At 42.6% G+C, this 17,901-nt stretch overlaps 1 protein-coding gene across 22 annotated transcripts in view; it reads left to right on the top strand.

The window, feature by feature from the left end:
- LOC142074915 (amyloid-beta A4 precursor protein-binding family A member 1-like) overlaps nucleotides 1-17,901 on the top strand; it is a 278,116-nt gene that overhangs the window by 168,016 nt on the left and 92,199 nt on the right. Inside the window, exon 2 of one of the 22 annotated variants that reach the window (XM_075135899.1) lies at nucleotides 16,443-16,533. The exons of 20 other annotated variants lie outside the window; for them this stretch is intronic. The gene's annotated coding sequence lies outside the window, so the exon portion shown is untranslated. Of the gene's footprint in view, nucleotides 1-10,789; nucleotides 10,888-16,442; nucleotides 16,534-17,901 lie in introns of all 22 variants that reach the window. One more of the 22 variants, XM_075135896.1, reaches the window with a different exon arrangement.

The raw sequence follows: 17,901 nt of genomic DNA, 5'->3' as shown, positions 1-17,901 counted from the left end.
TCTTTGTCTCCCTTATTTTTGCCTGTCAGTTTTGTGTCTCTATGTTCTTGTTTATGGCTTCCTCCTTTTCTTATTATCCCTTTTTGCATTGAAAAGGCCCTGGACCAGATGCCCTTAAAGGAGCAGACACTGTCCTTTCACATAGCCTTACAGGCTTGTCTTCAAATTGGAATACATGGAAAAGAACATATACATGTTAGTTAAACTCAGTGTAAATAGCACTATTTACACATCAAGAGCATCTGCATATTTTAGAAGATGGCTGATTTGCATTCCTTGCAAATTACCCCAAGTAGTACATTAGGAAGTTGTTTCCGGGATGGAAAAGGACAATATCAATCAATAAAAACAGTAAGAAAAGATGGGAAAAATTAAGTGTTTTGTAATTAGAGGTAGCAGTTGTGGCAGCAGTTCTGTAAGCAACAACAACAACAACCCCCCCCCAAAAAAAAAAAAACCCAACACTTCTGTTCAAGAAGTTTGAGCTTTTCTCTCCTCTTTCAATAAATGCTTTTCCATTATGCTTTTTAGAGTTTGCATTTATAGAGTTCTGTAGCATGTTGACTAGAGTATAGAAATACAGCCAAGTGGCTCACAGGCTCTACTCTAACAAAGAATAGTCTTTTTCAGGTAGGAGCCTCTGGGTTTTTTTTGGTAGATGAATAAACAGAAGTCTATTCTAAATTAATACCATGCCATAAGAATGGCCTCTGAAGAGACAGTTTTGCAATATAGCTAAAAACTCACTAATTTCGGATGGAAATACTGTAATTTTCTATTAGCTTTCAAATGCCTTAAAGTCTCCTCTTCTCCTGTAATAAGAACAACTTTGATTTTTGTTACAAAAGGGTTATGCAATTTTTTCTCAGATAGGTGTCTGTCCTCTGATAATTTTGTTAATTTATTACAATCAAGCCATATGTATTGAAATGTTGTAAAATTAAAGGTATTATCTTTATAAATTAAGGATTCTGGTTGTACCTGTGAAATAGGGCACTACCATGTAGAGTGGTAGCTTGAAAGAGTACCTGCAAGATATAGTAAGTAATAGCTGTCACAGAAATAACCAGAATACAATTTAGATTAGGTCAGAACAGAAACAGTTTATTACTATAGCTATAGGAGAGAACACAGAGCAGCAAAGTGACAGCCTCTGCTGATATGAATTCTGTCCAAATGCGGCAGTTACGGAGTTTATATACCTTTAGGTTATACAACCTGTTCTTGACCAAAACTGTGTCAGATAAGCAGGATATGATAAATAACAGCAACTGAAATCCTTCAGATAAAAGGATGCACTGACTAGAGGCTCCTTACAACTACTTTGTTAATTGAATCATGGTGACTGGCAAGAGCATCAGCTGCAAATGTTTCTTAACTAGTGAGGCCTTGTCCTGGTTTCGCTGGGATAGAGTTAAATTTCTTCCTAGTGCTGTGTTTTGGATTTAGTATGAGAAGAATGCTGATAACACACTGATGTTTTCAGTTGTTGCTAAGTACCTTGTCAGGGGATTGGTGCTGGTGCAAGTATATATATGTGGAATTTGCTTGTGACGCATCTTTGCAGACTCCTTGTAGAACCACTTATTGTGGTAGGCCTCTGCCCAATGCATTGTTCATTAACACCGTTCCCACCCCAGTGGCTGGAAGCCAAGATCCCCACTCACTCTAGTAGCTGGCACTGAGACTCCCACTTGCTACAGTAGCTAAGAACACAGGATCGGGGCACCTACACCCCCCAGTCTGACTCCAGTAGCTGGCGCCAAATCCACTCACAGAGGTCTCACCAATAGCTGGCACTTCGTCCTTGCAGCACACATACACATGGGATAGAGCGTGAGATGAAGCAGAGGGATAGTTAAAAGGTTTAAAAAGAAGATAGGACGGACTGCGGTGATCAGGAGCAGGGCTCAGCCAGACAAGGGTACTGACTGTCCCAGACCCTTTTATACCCCTTTCTCCCTGCCCTCTCTCTTCCCCCTGCACATCCCCTCATGGGTTTGTGGAGGTCTATCAATTCCCTCACCCCTCCCAGTCCGGGATCCACCTTGGTTTACAGTCTTATCAGTTGCAAAATCCAGGTTGATCTTCCTGGAAGTGGCGCCTGTTGTTTTTTGACAGCCCATCAATTAGTGTGACTGGCGAGGTTTGTTTCTTGTCATTGTCTTCATGTTTGTTTTGTCAGGTCTCTGTCTCTGTGTATTTTGCTTCTGGTTTCCCCCTTTTTCCCTTAGTTTCCCAGTTGACCAGGTCCCCGATCAGATAACCTTCCTGGAATAAAACTTTTCACTCTCTCACATTCTCTCATCAATTTCTGTGACTGACCAGGTTTGGTTCTCCTCAATGCCTCCCTTATCATTTCTCGGTCAGGTTTGTGTCCCTTTATATTCTTGTTTATGGCTGCCTCCTTTTCTTATTTTCCCTTGTTGCATTGAAAAAGGTACTTGACCAGATACCCTTAAAGGAGAAGACACTTTCCTTCCAAATACCCTTACATAATGGTGTTTGAAATAGGATTATTTTTTTTTTTTTTGCATTCAGTTTAATGATTATGTTGTCCGAAAAGTGGATTCGTGCCCGGCGTGCAAGTAACCAATTCCACACGCTCAGGAGAGATATTGTTTTATTCAGGCCTGGGTGCTTGGTGGACTTGCCACAAATCAAGTACACCTGGTCTAGTCACCTTTCTGTTTATATCCATGCTTCTCATACATATTTTAAGTTTCTCTTTTACATATTCATTAAATTTCTGAGAACTAATTATAATATTACATCACCCTAGACACATGCGCACTAAAGCCTTTAGGGTCTTCTTGAGGGTCTCGAGTGGTCTCTGGTGGTCGGTAGGGTAGTGAACTCTTCATGAACCCGTTCCTTTCTTTCCTTATAAGGTTGAGATTTGTCTCCGAGCCATGTCTGGACCACGTTTGTTTATGGTTCTCGTTTCCAAGGTTGATCTTCACTAGAGTCTAACAATGCTTCCAGGATACACAGTTTATACTAGTTACATTTCTACACACCTGCAAACACAACACTTGCTAGTTACCTAACTCCTAAGCAACAAGTCTTCATTGTTTAGAATTACAGAAGCGAGCAGTATGGAATAATAGGTATTGTATCTACTGCTTCAATTCCCCCCTTTGAGACTTATGATGTTAAGCATCATGAGTCTCACACCATTCACTTGTAAGCATTTGGTCTGCAAAAAGACGTACATTGAATCATACAACAAGTAATTATAACTAAGATGACGATCAGTATTGCAAATAAAAACAACTATCCGAGCCAATTTAAATTTGGAAGCCACGAAAATAACCAAGAAAAATTGAATCCTTCTCGTTCCTTGAATCCGGATGCTAAATCCTTCAGTTGTTGAATTTTCTTCTCAACTAACTGCGAATTATCACTTAGGTTAAAACAACACATACTCTTAAATTCTTCACAACCGTGATTGTGTCTTAAAAGTAAATAATCAATTGCAGCCCTGTTCTCAAGAGTAGCTTCTCTTATTTGAGTCATTTCCATGCCAATAGCTGAAAGTGCCTGAGAGGTATAATTTATATCTTTAACTAAAGCACAGGTAATTCTTCTTACGGTGTGGTAATTCATAGCTACCCCAACTCTGGGCACTAGGATAGCTGCAGCTGACATTTCACTTGAGCTGTATAAGGTGACTTGCGAGTCACAGTCTTCTGATACTTGGTGTACACTCCTTTCAACTTGTTCACTATGTTCTAAGTCTTTCTTATTTATCAGCTACAGAGCCATCCTCCCGATTGAACACGGACCTCCTGTTATATTTGCCGGGATATAAGAATATGCCAATCGCCCACATAACAAAAACCATCCAAGGGGTAGTTTAGTATGAGCCCATGCATAACTCTGAGGTTGGGTAGAATTACACCTCAAAGGGGGTTGTAAACGTGTTAAATTTTCGCATCCAAAAGGGCAATTCACAAACTCAACAATGTCTGGCCGGAAGTGTTCCTCGTACCTTAACTCTTAACATCCCTCTCTCCTTGGATCTAGTTGTTTTTCCCAGACTATAAATACTATGATAGTTAACTTGATGTCAAAGTTCTGAAACATCGTGTAGTTCTTTATCAATTCTAGAGGAGTTGGTATTCCTACAAGGCAAGAACTGTACATTCCTCCTACTGAATTCTCTGCTGCAATACAAAAAGAAGACATGTTGGTTACTTCTCGGGCTAAGAGTTCCCAGATATTTCGATTTCTATCCCATTTTGGCAATAGAAATTGGGATTCAGCTTTACTGATCATCATAACTAATATCAACAGGCTCCACATTTTCTACTCCTAAACCCACAATTTCCCAATTAATTTGATTTCCCTTCGAACAATAAAAATTTTAAATATCACAAATAATTCAGCAGCATCTCCGGTGACTCATCAAGTACACCTTAAAGTTAATTTCGATGGTCCCTTAGGTATAGATGTCCACAGTCTAGGAGGTATTTTCTTTATTCTGGTGTAATGAATCCAAGAGTCTATTCCTTCTAATTTTACAGCAGTGTTTGTTGTCAATAACACTTGGAAGGGTCCCTTCCACTTTTCTCCAAGGGGGTCGTCCTTCCACGTTCGCAGGTAAACTTGGTGTCCTGGACTGAATGAATGTATCAGAAATTCAAGGGGTAAAGGTGTCCTTAAAAGAACATAGCTGTGTAAAGAACTCAACATTTTACTCAAAGACAAGAGATATTCAGTTAACACTTTTTCTCCTATTATGTGCATTTGTTCAAACCTTCCTGTTAGATTGACATTGTAAGGTTTACCATACAGAATTTCAAATGGACTTATTTTTTCTCTAGCTCTCGGGGTTATCCTAATTCTTAACAAGGCAAGTGGTAAAGCTTCAATCCATTTCAACTGGGCTTCCTGACATATTTTAGAAATTTGTCTCTTTAATGTTTGGTTCATTCTCTCTACCTCTCCACTAGACTGTGGTCTCCAAGGGGCATGTAAATCCCACTTGATTCCTAGTGTCTTACTCATATTCTTAATAACCTCCGCTACAAAATGTGGGCCTCTGTCAGAGGACATCTCTAAAGGGACTCCAAATCTTGGAATATTTTTTTTTAATAAGTGTTTTGTTACCTCTTCTGCCTTGTTGGTTCGACACGGGAAAGCTTCTGGCCATCCAGAGAAGGTATCATCTACCAATACCAATAAATATCGATATTGGTTGTACCTTGGTAACTCTGAAAAATCTATTTGCCAATACTCACCGGGAGTTATGCCTTTCCTTACCTCTCCAGGAGCGGGTCGGATTTGTATTTTCGGATTGTTCCTAAGACAATCTCCACATTTATTACTCACACTTTTAGCAATCAATAACATTTCAGTCCCTATTGCATATCATTTTACCGACTCAACCATTGCTTCTGCTCCCATATGTGTCTCAGCATGGGTTTTGACCATCAATTTCTTCATGATTTCGGGAGTTACTATACATTGTCCATGTGAAGTAATCCACCATCCTTGATCATTCTTTTTGCACTGTAATAGCTCAGCCAACTTATTTTCTTTTTCATTATAATTTGGGGATTCTATTTGAATTTCTTTTGATGGAATTAAAACATAGATTGTGGTATTTTGCGCCACACGCTTGGCAGCTTCATCTGCCTTTCAATTTCCTTGTATCACTTTTGAGTTTCCTCTTTGATGCGCCTTACAATGAATCACAGCAACTTCTTTGGGTTTTTGTACTGCTTCCAATAAATTTAAAATCTCTGTTCCATACTTCATAGGTGAGCCACTGGCAGACAAAAGTCCTTGCTCTTTCCATATCACACCATGAGCATGAACAACTCCAAAAGCATATTTAGAGTCTGTATAAATATTAACTCTTTTACCTTTAGCCAGATCTGAAGCTCTTGTCAAAGCTATTATCTCTGCCTTCTGGGCAGATGTGTTTGGAGGTAATGCTTTTACTTCTTGATCTTTGGTTAAAGTTACCACAGCGTAGCCAGACCTCCTTTCTCCTTTCACAACAAAGCTGCTTCCATCAGTAAATAATTCTTCATCCAGAGTCTGGAGAGGGACATCTTTCAGGTCTGGCCTGCTGGCATATACCTGTTTGATAACTTGTAAACAATCATGATTAGGACTATTCTCTTTTTCACTTGGCATTAAAGAAGCAGGATTTAAAATTGCACTTACTTTCAAAATGATGTCATCCTGTTCCACTAACAGAGCTTGATATTGCAACAAGTGACTAGGGGTAAGCCAATGATGTCCTTTTTGTTCCAGTACTGCAAGTACCGCGTGCGGTATGTGAACTGTTATTTTTTGTCCCAATGTCAATTTCCTAGCTTCTTGAATGATGCGAACTGTTGCTGCAACTGCCCACAAGCAGCTGGGCCATCCCGAGCTTACTTTATCTAACTGTTTAGAAAAGTAAGCCACTGGTCTTCTCCAGTCTCCCAAGCGTTGAGTCAGAACTCCCATAGCTACATGTCCCTTTTCATGAACAAATAGCTCAAAGGGTTTGGTCAAATTTGGGAGTCCTAAAGCTGGAGCTTTCATTAAAGTCTGCTTAATGTCATCAAAACTTTTTCGGCATTCTGGAGTCCATTCTAACAATTCTTCGGGGCCTTTGGTTGCCTCATACAACGGTTTTGCCATCAAACCATAATTCGGAATCCAAAGGCGACACCATCCGGCCATTCCCAGAAATCCCCTCAACTCTCTTTTAGATTGAGGGGGTGCCATCCTGCAAATGGTCTCTTTTCTATCATTTCCCAATCTTCGTTGCCCTTGGGAAATCTCAAACCCCAAATAAGTTACAGTTTGTTTTGCAATTTGTGCTTTCTTTTCTGACACCCTGTACCCAGCCATTCCCAAAAAGTTTAGGAGGCTAACAGTCCTTTCTTTGCAGATCTCAATAGTATCTGCTCCCAATAGGATGTCATCAACATACTGAAGGAGGGTGATTTGATCTGCCTTACCAGACCACTGTTCCAGTTCCTTGGTCAGGGCTGCTCCAAAGATGGTTGGGCTATTTTTAAACCCTCATGGCAGCACAGTCCAGCAGAGCTGAGTCCTCCTCCCAGTCAACGGATCTTCCCATTCAAAGGCAAAAATCTTTTGACTGTTTTCCTCCAGAGCTATACAAAAGAAAGCATCTTTCAAATCTAAAACTGAGAAATATGATTCATTGATAGTTGTTAGCAGCGTATATGGATTAGGGACTACTGGATGAATGTCCACCACTAATTGACTTATTGCTCTTAAATCTTGAACCAACCTATATCCTTGGTTATGTGGCTTTTTCACTGGAAGGATAGGAGTATTGTAATCAGATTGACATTCCCTCAAAAGTCCATATTTGAGAAAATTATTTATTATTGTTCCAAACCTTTTCTGGCTTTTATACTAATAGGATATTGTTTCTTTCTTACCGGTCGAACTCCTATTTTCAATTCAACTTTTACCGGTTCCACATTTTTCGCTCTTCCTGGTTTCTCTGTTGCCCAAACAAAAGGGTAAACTGCATCTTTAATTTCTTCTGGTATTTCTTCAGGTTCTTCTGTGTTTGTCTGTAATAAATAAACTTGGGCTTGCCAGGCATTAGCTTCAGGAAAATGAACTTGGATTTTTCCTTTTTTAAAACTAATTTGTGCTTCCAATTTATTCAATAAATCCCGTCCCAAGAGAGGCATGGTGCATTCCGGTATATATAAAAATTCATGCATCAATGTTTTTCCTCCAATTTTACATTTTAAAGGTTTCAAAAAAGGCCTTACTTCTTTCTTTCCTGTGACCCCAACAATAGATACATTAAATTTACTCATTGGTCTTTTACATGTATTTATAACAGAATATTTTGCTCCAGTGTCTACTAAAAAATCAACTACTTCATCTCCCAGCTTTACTGGAACCAGGGGCTCAGCTGGGAGAATATAATTTTCTGCCCCCGGTCCCCATCATTCAGAATCCCCTCCTATCATAAGTAGATCAACTTCAGGTGGGATTTGTTGTGGCTGGCTAACTTTCCTATTTTTTTTGGACACTCATTTTTCCAGTGTCCTTGTTTCTTACATACAGCACATTGATTGATCCCTACTGGAGCAGACTGTCTAAATATATTTCCACATTCTTTACCTTTGCCCCTTGTCGTGGTTTAACCTGGCAGGCAGCGAAATACCACGCAGCCGCTCACTCACTCCCCCCGCCCCCCCAGTGGGACGGGGAGAGAATCGGAAGGGTAAGAGTGAGAAAAACTCGTGGGTTGAGATAAAGACAGTTTAATAGAACAGAAAAGGGAAAATAATGATAATAAACAATGATAGAATATACAAAATGAGCGATGCACAATGCAATTGCTCACCACCCGCGCTGACCGATAACCAAGTAGCGATCGGTACTTCCTGGATCACGCCTACCATTCATATACTGAGCACGATGTCACATGGTATGGAATACCCCATTGGCCAGCTGGGCTGGCTGTCCTGATTATGTTCCCTCCCATCTTGTGTACCTAGCTCAGTCAGTAGGCACGGGAGCTGTCCTTGGACTAGGAGGGCACTTAGCAACAACTGAAAACATCAGTGTGTTATCAACATTCTCCTCATACTAAATCAAAACACAGCACTAGGAAGAAATTTAACCCTATCCCAGCCGAAACCGGGGCAGTATCCACCCCTTGTTCCATACCATTTACGTTATGCTTAGGTCTCACATTTTTCGATACATTTCAATTAATCACCAGTATCTTTTTTATATATATACATATATAAAACATATACATACATATATACATATAATACATATACATACATATATATACATAAATATATACAAATGTCCATTGAGTTCATTTAGTCCACAACTTTGGGCTCCATCTGTCATAACAGTCTTTCAGGGCCAGAAAGATGGTGTGTGGTGTTGGGCTGTTGCATCCTGAAGCCAGTTCTTATTTCGGTACTGCTGCACTCGTTCAGTTCTATCATCGTTGCACTTTGCTCAGTTTCATCGGAGTTAGTTCATTCTTCATTAATCTGGGTGATTTTCACTGCTATACCATTGATAGCAACCATAGAAATAATGATATACAATATCATATAAGAATTGACATCATAAAATTCAGTTCATTGGCTATTTTCACCCAAAATCAAATCCCCTTGAGGTACACACCGGACTTCCCCATCCTTTCGCATCACCCACCAAGTGCACCCAGGTCCTTGAGCAAAAGCAATCCCACGGATGGGTTTTCCCTTGCCAGAGGCAGGAGTAACCCAGACTGTCTTCCCCAGCATATTTCTTATGTGCACGACAGGGACTTTATCTCCATCTACAGCACGTAAGGGTTTGGATTGGGCAGGGCCAGCTCGAGTGACAGATCCCCTGGTGTTGACTAACCAGGTGGCCTTTGCTAAATGTGTGTCCCAATGCTTGAATGTCCCACCGCCCATTGCCCTCAGTGTTGTCTTTAGCAGCCCGTTGTATCGTTCGATTTTCCCGGAGGCTGGTGCATGGTAGGGGATGTGATAGACCCACTCAATGCCATGCTCTTTGGCCCAGGTGTCTATGAGGGTGTTTTGGAAGTGAGTCCCGTTGCCTGACTCAATTCTTTCTGGGGTGCCATGTCGCCATAGGACTTGCTTTTCAAGGCCCAGGATGGTGTTCCGGGCAGTGGCATGGGGCACAGGGTATGTTTCTAGCCAGCCGGTGGTTGCTTCCACCATGGTGAGCACATAGCGCTTGCCGTGCTGGGTTTGTGGGAGTGTGATATAATCAATCTGCCAGGCCTCCCCATATTTATATTTCAACCCTCGTCCCCCATACCAAAGAGGCTTTACTCGCTTGGCTTGCTTGATTGCAGCGCATGTTTCACATTCATGGATAACCTGTGCAATAGTGTCCATGGTTAAGTCCACCCCTCGATCACGAGTCCATCTATATGTTGCATCTCTTCCTTGGTGGCCTGAGGCATCATGGGCCCACCGAGCTATAAATAATTCACCCTTATGTTGCCAGTCCAGTTCCACCTGAGCCACTTCAATCTTAGCAGCCTGGTCCACCTGCTGGTTGTTTTGATGTTCTTCAGTGGCCTGACTCTTGGGTACGTGAGCATCTACATGACGTACTTTTACAGTCAGGTTCTCTACTCGGGCAGCAATATCTTGCCACAATGCGGCAGCCCAGATGGGTTTACCTCTGCGCTGCCAGTTGTTCTGCTTCCACTGCTGCAGCCACCCCCACAGGGCATTTGCCACCATCCATGAGTCAGTATAGAGATAAAGTACTGGCCATTTTTCTCGTTCAGCAATGTCCAAGGCCAGCTGGATGGCTTTCACCTCTGCAAACTGACTCGATTCACCTTCTCCTTCAGCAGTTTCTGCAACTTGGCATATAGGACTCCATACAGCAGCTTTCCACCTCCGATGCTTTCCCACAAGGCGACAGGACCCATCAGTGAACAGGGCATATTGCTTCTCATTTTCTGGTAGTTTGTTATACAGTGGGGCCTCTTCAGCACGCGTCACCTCCTCCTCTGGGGATATTCCAAAATCTTTGCCTTCTGGCCAGTTCGTGATCACCTCCAAGATTCCTGGGCGACTGGGGTTTCCTATTCGGGCCCATTGTGTGATCAGGGCGACCCATTTACTCCACGTAGCATCGGTTGCATGATGTGTAGAGGGGACCCTCCCTTTGAACATCCAGCCCAGCACCGGCAGTCGGGGTGCCAGGAGGAGCTGTGCTTCAGTACCAACCACTTCCGAAGCAGCTCGAATCCCTTCATATGCTGCCAATATCTCCTTCTCAGTTGGAGTGTAGCGGGCCTCAGATCCTCTGTATCCCCGACTCCAGAACCCTAAGGGTGGACCTCGAGTCTCCCCTGGTGCTTTCTGCCAGAGGCTCCAGGTAGGACCATTCTCCCCGGCTGCGGAGTAGAGCACATTCTTTACATCTTGTCCTGCCCGGACTGGCCCAAGGGCTACTGCATGAACTATCTCCTGCTTAATTTGTTCAAAGGCTTGTTGTTGCTCAGGGCCCCATTTGAAATCGTTCTTCTTCTGAGTCACTTGATAGAGAGGGCTTACAATCAGGCTGTAATCTGGAATATGCATTCTCCAAAAGCCCACAACGCCTAAGAAAGCTTGTGTTTCCCTTTTGCTAGTTGGTGGGGACATGGCTGTTATTTTGTTGATCACATCCATTGGGATCTGACGACGTCCATCTTGCCATTTTATTCCTAAAAACTGGATCTCCTGTGCAGGTCCCTTGACCTTACTTTGTTTTATGGCAAAGCCGGCCTTCAGAAGGATTTGAATTATTCTCTTGCCTTTCTCAAAAACTTCTGCTGTGTCACCCCACACAATGATGTCATCAATGTATTGCAGGTGTTCTGGAGCCTCACCCTGTTCCAGTGCGGTGTGGATCAGTCCATGGCAAATGGTAGGGCTGTGTTTTCACCCCTGGGGCAGTCGGTTCCAGGTGTACTGGACGTCCCTCCAAGTGAAAGCAAACTGTGGCCTGCACTCTGCTGCCAAAGGGATTGAGAAGAATGCATTAGCAATGTCAATTGTGGCGTACCACTTGGCTGCCTTTGACTCCAGTTCGTACTGAAGCTCTAGCATGTCCGACACGGCAGCACTCAGTGACGGCGTGACTTCGTTCAGGCCACGATAGTCTACTGTTAGTCTCCACTCTCCATTAGTCTTTCGCACTGGCCATATGGGACTGTTAAAGGGTGAGCGAGTCTTGCTGATCACTCCTTGGCTCTCCAGTCGACGAATCAGCTCATGGATGGGGATCAGGGAATCTCGGTTGGTGCGATATTGTCGCCGGTGCACTGTTGTGGTAGCGATTGGTACCTGTTGTTCTTCAACCCTCAATAACCCCACAACAGAAGGATCCTTCGAGAGACCAGGCAAGGTGGACAGCTGTTTAATTTCCTCTGTCTCCAAGGCAGCTATACCAAAAGCCCACCGGTACCCTTTTGGGTCCTTGAAATACCCTCTCCTGAGGTAGTCTATGCCAAGGATGCACGGAGCCTCTGGGCCAGTCACAATGGGGTGCTTCTTCCTCTGCCCAGGACAGTACTGCCAATGAACTGGCATACGATGCTGGTGCGCTCCGTACCAACTTCCGCCACATTTGTTGCGTGCACTGGACGTCATCTGGATCTTTGGCCGTTTGGTTGTTGTCCAGGTCACTATAAACCACCTCCAGCACGCCTAGTTCTCTCAAGTACTGGATACCTCTCTCCATAGTGGTCCATTTGCCTGGGCGATATATAACATCTTCCTTGAAGGGATACCTTTCCTTCACGCCTGACAGTAGTCGCCTCCAGAGGCTGAGGACCTGTGTCCCTTTTCCAATTGCTTTGTCAATGCCTCCTTCCCTGGCAAGGGATCCCAGCTGTCTGGCTTCTTTCCCCTCTAATTCCAGGCTACTGGCCCCATTATCCCAGCATCGGAGCAGCCAGGTAACAATATGCTCGCCTGGACGACGGCTGAAATCTTTCCACATATCTCGCAACTCACTCAGGGATAGGGATCGGTTGGTTTCCATCTCGTTTATGAGTTCTTCCTCTTCCTCCTGCCCTCCTCGTGATGGCCCTGCTTTTCCATCATCCCTTTCTAAACGACCTGATCTCCGCTTCCAAGATTTCCTCTTCTGTACAGGGGCAATGGATACCAGCAAGGGTTGGTCCTCTGGTTCAGCTGTAGTACCTGTTGCTGGGGTTTGGGTAGCTGCAGTGCTTGTCATGGGGGTTGGAGTAACTGTAGTGCCTGTTGCCGGAGTTTGAGTGGCTGCAGTGCCTATTGCAGTGGTTGGAGAAGCTACGGTGACTGTTGCCGGGGTTTGAGTAGCCACAGGGGTTGTCGTGGGGATTGAAGTAGCCGCAGTGCCTGTTGTGGGGTTTTGAGTAGCCACAGTGTCTGTAGCTGCCCCCGAGACTCACTGCTCCTCCCGCCCCGATGAGGCACCGCTGCTTGCCCTCCCTCTTTTCTTGTTTCTGAGGGTTGATCTCTGGACAGTATTCCTGAATAGTTGTTTAACCCTAAACAAGGCCTGAACCACATTCAGGAGACATAGTAGCAATAGGAACATGCTTGTTTGAACATCCCAAGGATATTCAAAATTCTCAGGGAATATTGTGGACATCTTTGTGAAGAGGACAGAAGAAAAAGGAGTTTCTGACGATATGGAAGGGAAGATGAACAAGTGGGAGAGAGTGTCCCATCCTGTCTCCCCCTTAAATTCATTCTCCGAGGAGAAAAAAGTGCCATTACCAATAATTTCTAAGAGGTGGTTCCCGAGGTACAGAAATGACGGCAGTGCCGACTACAGATACCAGATTAGACTTGCGACCAATGATTTTATCACCTCATAAAACAGCAGCAAAATGATAACCTTGGCCCAGTTCTGAATAATGATAAACAGCACAAGAGGGAACATATACTGCAAGCAAGGTATTACATGACCCAACATTGAGAGCCAGCCCCACAACTTTGAGAGCCAATAAATCAACATTGTGACCAATCAATATAATGAATGCTTATAACAATTTTGCCTTAACACGCTTTTGGTCAGATCTATCGTTATCTCAACCCTTCGAGCCCCACATTGGGTGCCAAAAAGGACTGTTGTGGTTTAACCTGGCAGGCAGCCAAATACCACACAGCCGCTCACTCACTCCCCCCACCCCCTCAGTGGGACGGGGAGAGAATCGGAAGGGTAAGAGTGAGAAAAACTCGTGGGTTGAGATAAAGAGAGTTTAATAGAACAGAAAAGGGAAAATAATGATAATAAATAATGATAGAATATACAAAATGAGCGATGCACAATGCAATTGCTCACCACCCGCGCTGACCGATAACCAAGTAGCGATCGGTACTTCCTGGATCACGCCTACCATTCATATACTGAGCATGACGTTACATGGTATGGAATACCCCATTAGCCAGCTGGGCTGGCTGTCCTGATTATGTTCCCTCCCATCTTGTGTACCTAGCTCAGTCAGTAGGCATGGGAGCTGTCCTTGGACTAGGAGGGCACTTAGCAACAACTGAAAACATCAGTGTGTTATCAACATTCTCCTCATACTAAATCCAAAACACAGCACTAGGAAGAAATTTAACCCTATCCCAGCCGAAACCGGGACACCCCTCAAGTACCCTCTGCCTCTACTTCTCAAATATCCTCTGCCTCTACTTCCAGCAGGTCCTTGGGCATTCACAAAAGCAGCCGCAAGAATAGCAGCTTTCTGTTTCCTATCTTTTATTTTTTCTTTCTCCTGGTTTTTCTTTTCTTCTTCTCTGTTATTATAAACTTTATAGGCAATCTCAATCAACTGTGATATGGTCATCCCTGTAATACCATCCACTTTCTGCAGCTTTTTGCGAATATCAGGGGCTGCTTGTCCAACAAAGAAAGTAGTAAATATTGCCAGTTTAGCCGCCTCACATAAGCGTTCATAGAAGGTGGATGGATCTTCTGTTTTCCCTTGAATTACCTGGGTTAGTTTTGCTAAATTCTTTGGACAGGATATTCCATTTTTCACCCCATATAAAATCAATTGCTGATACTGTTTTATCATTAATTTCCCATCACTGCTGTTAGGGTTCCAGTTTGGTTCTTGGGTCGGCATAAAATGAGCAGGACCTTCTCTTGCATTTATTCTTTCATTTTCCATATTAGCTTTTTCCAATACCACCCTCTTTTCTTCAGGAATGAACAAATTATTTAAAAGAACTTGAATATCTTGCTAATCTGGATTATGATTTTTAATAATTGTCCTAAAAGATCTATACACCTTTTCAAGATTTTCTCTATATGACCCTGCTAGTTCTTTCCAATTCATTAAAGCAGAAGTCGTAAAAGGTACCTTCACAAATACTGGTTCCCCCCTTGGGCCCACAGCCTGACGAAGGGGTGCTAACAAAACAGACCCCTGTTGGGTCCTAGTTCTGCCAGCCACTGGACTAAATGTGTTACTTCCTCTTATTCCACTTTCAGAATTTTCATTTTTACTCGGTGCCACCAACATCTGTATATCTTCTTCCTCTTCTCCTAGTTTTAAACATTGTTTTCCTATACTACAAGCAGAACAACAATGCGTTTTTGGTTCGGTAGGGTAGTGAACTCTTCATGAACCCGTTCCTTTCTTTCCTTATAAGGTTGAGATTTGTCTCCGAGCCATGTCTGGACCACGTTTGTTTATGGTTCTCGTTTCCAAGGTTGATCTTCACTAGAGTCTAACAATGCTTCCAGGATACACAGTTTATACTAGTTACATTTCTACACACCTGCAAACACAACACTTGCTAGTTACCTAACTCCTAAGCAACAAGTCTTCATTGTTTAGAATTACAGAAGCGAGCAGTATGGAATAATAGGTATTGTATCTACTGCTTCAATTAGGTTACCTAAATTATTATTTTCTGAAGTTGTTATGTGAATTTAAGGCTGCTAAAATGCTTTTTATCTGTTATAAATACTTATTAAATGGGGTAGAGTTTAACTGCAGGGGCATTTGAATAATTTGTTTTCAGTAAGTTGTTAAATTTGTAAATATAACAATTTCTTTTCTTATTTTTCTTCCTAAAGATATTTTTTCAAGCACTATACAAAGATGTAGAGATGTTTCTCAGATAAATTGCCTTTTTCTAAACTTATCCTCTACAGTTTCAGCAGTTTATTTCATTTACTGCTGCACATAATGAATGTGCTTTTGAACATTTACACCAAGAGTCAGTCTGCTACTGATTCATGTTACTGGAATTAGTACCCTTTCTCACTACAGAATTTTATATCCTGGTTACAGCAAAAATAGGTTTAGAAACAGTGGGGAAAATGAAATCTGGCATGTGATTTGCCTCTGCAGTGTGTGCATAAATGACTCAAATCCAGTTTGATTTCTATTCATTGCCGTTTGTATGTTCAGTTCCTTATAGTTTCATATACATCTATGAAGTTAATAATATAATGTTTTCTGTATCGTATGTGGGATCATCAATAATTAACTAGACTCAGATTTCAGTTTGCCTTCCTGAAAATTTCCAGGTTTTGTTCAGTTTTTCTGTCTGGCTTAAACCTATATGTGAACAATCAATGAATCCTTACAATGGAAGAAGGCTCAGAGGAGATGGGTAAGGCTGATGTGCTCATGAAGCTCAGAAAAGAATGTAGAAAGTGTAAAGGAAGCTGAACTCAGCTCAACACAGAGGGAGACCGGGGGGTGGGGGGGTGGGGGGTAGGAGTGTGTGTCTTTTGTTTTAGATAAACAGCTATATTATTTGAGTGGGTCAACTGGTTGTGTAAATGGCCTTCCCTGAGTTAATCAATACAGAGTATTATCTTCCTGAGCCAGCCAGACCAGCGGGCGAAGGGGGGGGATGAGGATGTATACGTGGCTCAGCCCAACATCGAGTATAAAAACTGAGCGAACAACCAAATTAACTTTGCAGAGAGCAACGGGTTTGAGCTGGCTACAACCCATGTATTCCCTCCTGGCGACTGGGGAGACCCAGCGTCGTGATGGTGCACATATAGAGATCAGTAACGGGAATCACATTTGTATTGTGATCCAACTGTATATTTCAATTACTATATTGTGCTTGTGTTGTGATTTCAGTATATTGCTGCATCACTGCTAAATCAAAATCCCATGTAATGCCAAATATCTTCAAATAAGTAAATTTCGTATTAAACATTAAAACCTCCTCGTGTGGAATATCTAAAAGAACCTGGTCAGAGTATTGGACTATGACGCTATGAGGGTCTTGTTCAAATAATTCAGCATTTTATTGGTCATAAAACCATATATTTTTGCAAATTTTTTCTTTTATTAACAAATTTGACTTTTTTTTTCCCCTTTCAGTTGTGAGGAACCATGAGTTTTAAGCCATTGAGTACTGTGGCACAAAGTTTGATCTTTGGCTAGCTGTGATTCTGTTGTAAAAACAATGTTGCTATCAGTTTGTGGGTGTGAAGTCACAAGCATGGACCAATATAAAGTTCCCTCTTAGTGACAATATTACTGTGAGTTTCAATAGAATTTCTATAATGTTTTAGACTAGTTGTGGTCAGAAACATGACTGCTGCAGTTAGTAAGAGAAACAAGCCCCCATTGAAACTTACAATACCTTATTATGATTGGTAAATATCTTAAGAAAATCCAGTGTGGTGGGTTGACCTTGGCTGGCTGCCAGGTGCCCACCAACTCGCTCTTGTCACTCCCCCTCCTCAGCAGGACAGGGGGAGAAAATAAGATGAAAAACTTGTGGGTCGAGATAAAGGCAGTTTAGCAAAGAAAGGCAAACACTGCGCACGGAAGCAAAGGAAAACAAAAGATTTTATTCTCTGCTTCCCATCAGCAGGCAATGTCCAGCCACTTCCTGGGAAGTAGGGCCTCAGGACTTGTAGTGGTTGCTTTGGAAGACAAATGCCTGAATAATGAATGCCCCCTCCCCTCCTCCTCCTTTCTCTTAGGTTTTATTGCTGAGAATGACATCATATGGTATGGAATAGCCCTTTGGTCAGTTTGGGTCAGCTGTCCTGGCTATGTCCCCTCCCAACCTCTTGCCCACCCCCAGCCTACTGGCCTTTTGGGGCAGGGAGGGTTGGAGAGACAGCCTTGATGCTGTGCGAGCACTGCTCAGCAGTAGCCAAAGCATTGGTGTGTTATCAACGCTGTTCTAGCTACAAATACAAAGCACAGCACTATGAGGGCTGCTGTGGGGAAAGTTAGCTCCATCCCAGCCAGACCCAATACATCCAGTATTCATAGATTTGAAGTATTTACATATTCAAGTTCTCTACATTAAAAAAAAAAAGTGCAGGTGGCCTGTTAATTTGTTGAACTAGAATTAAGTCATGTATATTAAGTCGATATTATTTACATCCACATGCTGTGTACCCATGCAC

This window comes from Calonectris borealis, chromosome W (genome assembly GCF_964195595.1).
Source record: "Calonectris borealis chromosome W, bCalBor7.hap1.2, whole genome shotgun sequence".
Classification (NCBI taxonomy): Eukaryota; Metazoa; Chordata; class Aves; order Procellariiformes; family Procellariidae; genus Calonectris; species Calonectris borealis.
The sequence above is the reverse complement of the archived record's forward strand: the minus strand, read 5'-3'. Positions and strand labels throughout refer to the sequence as shown.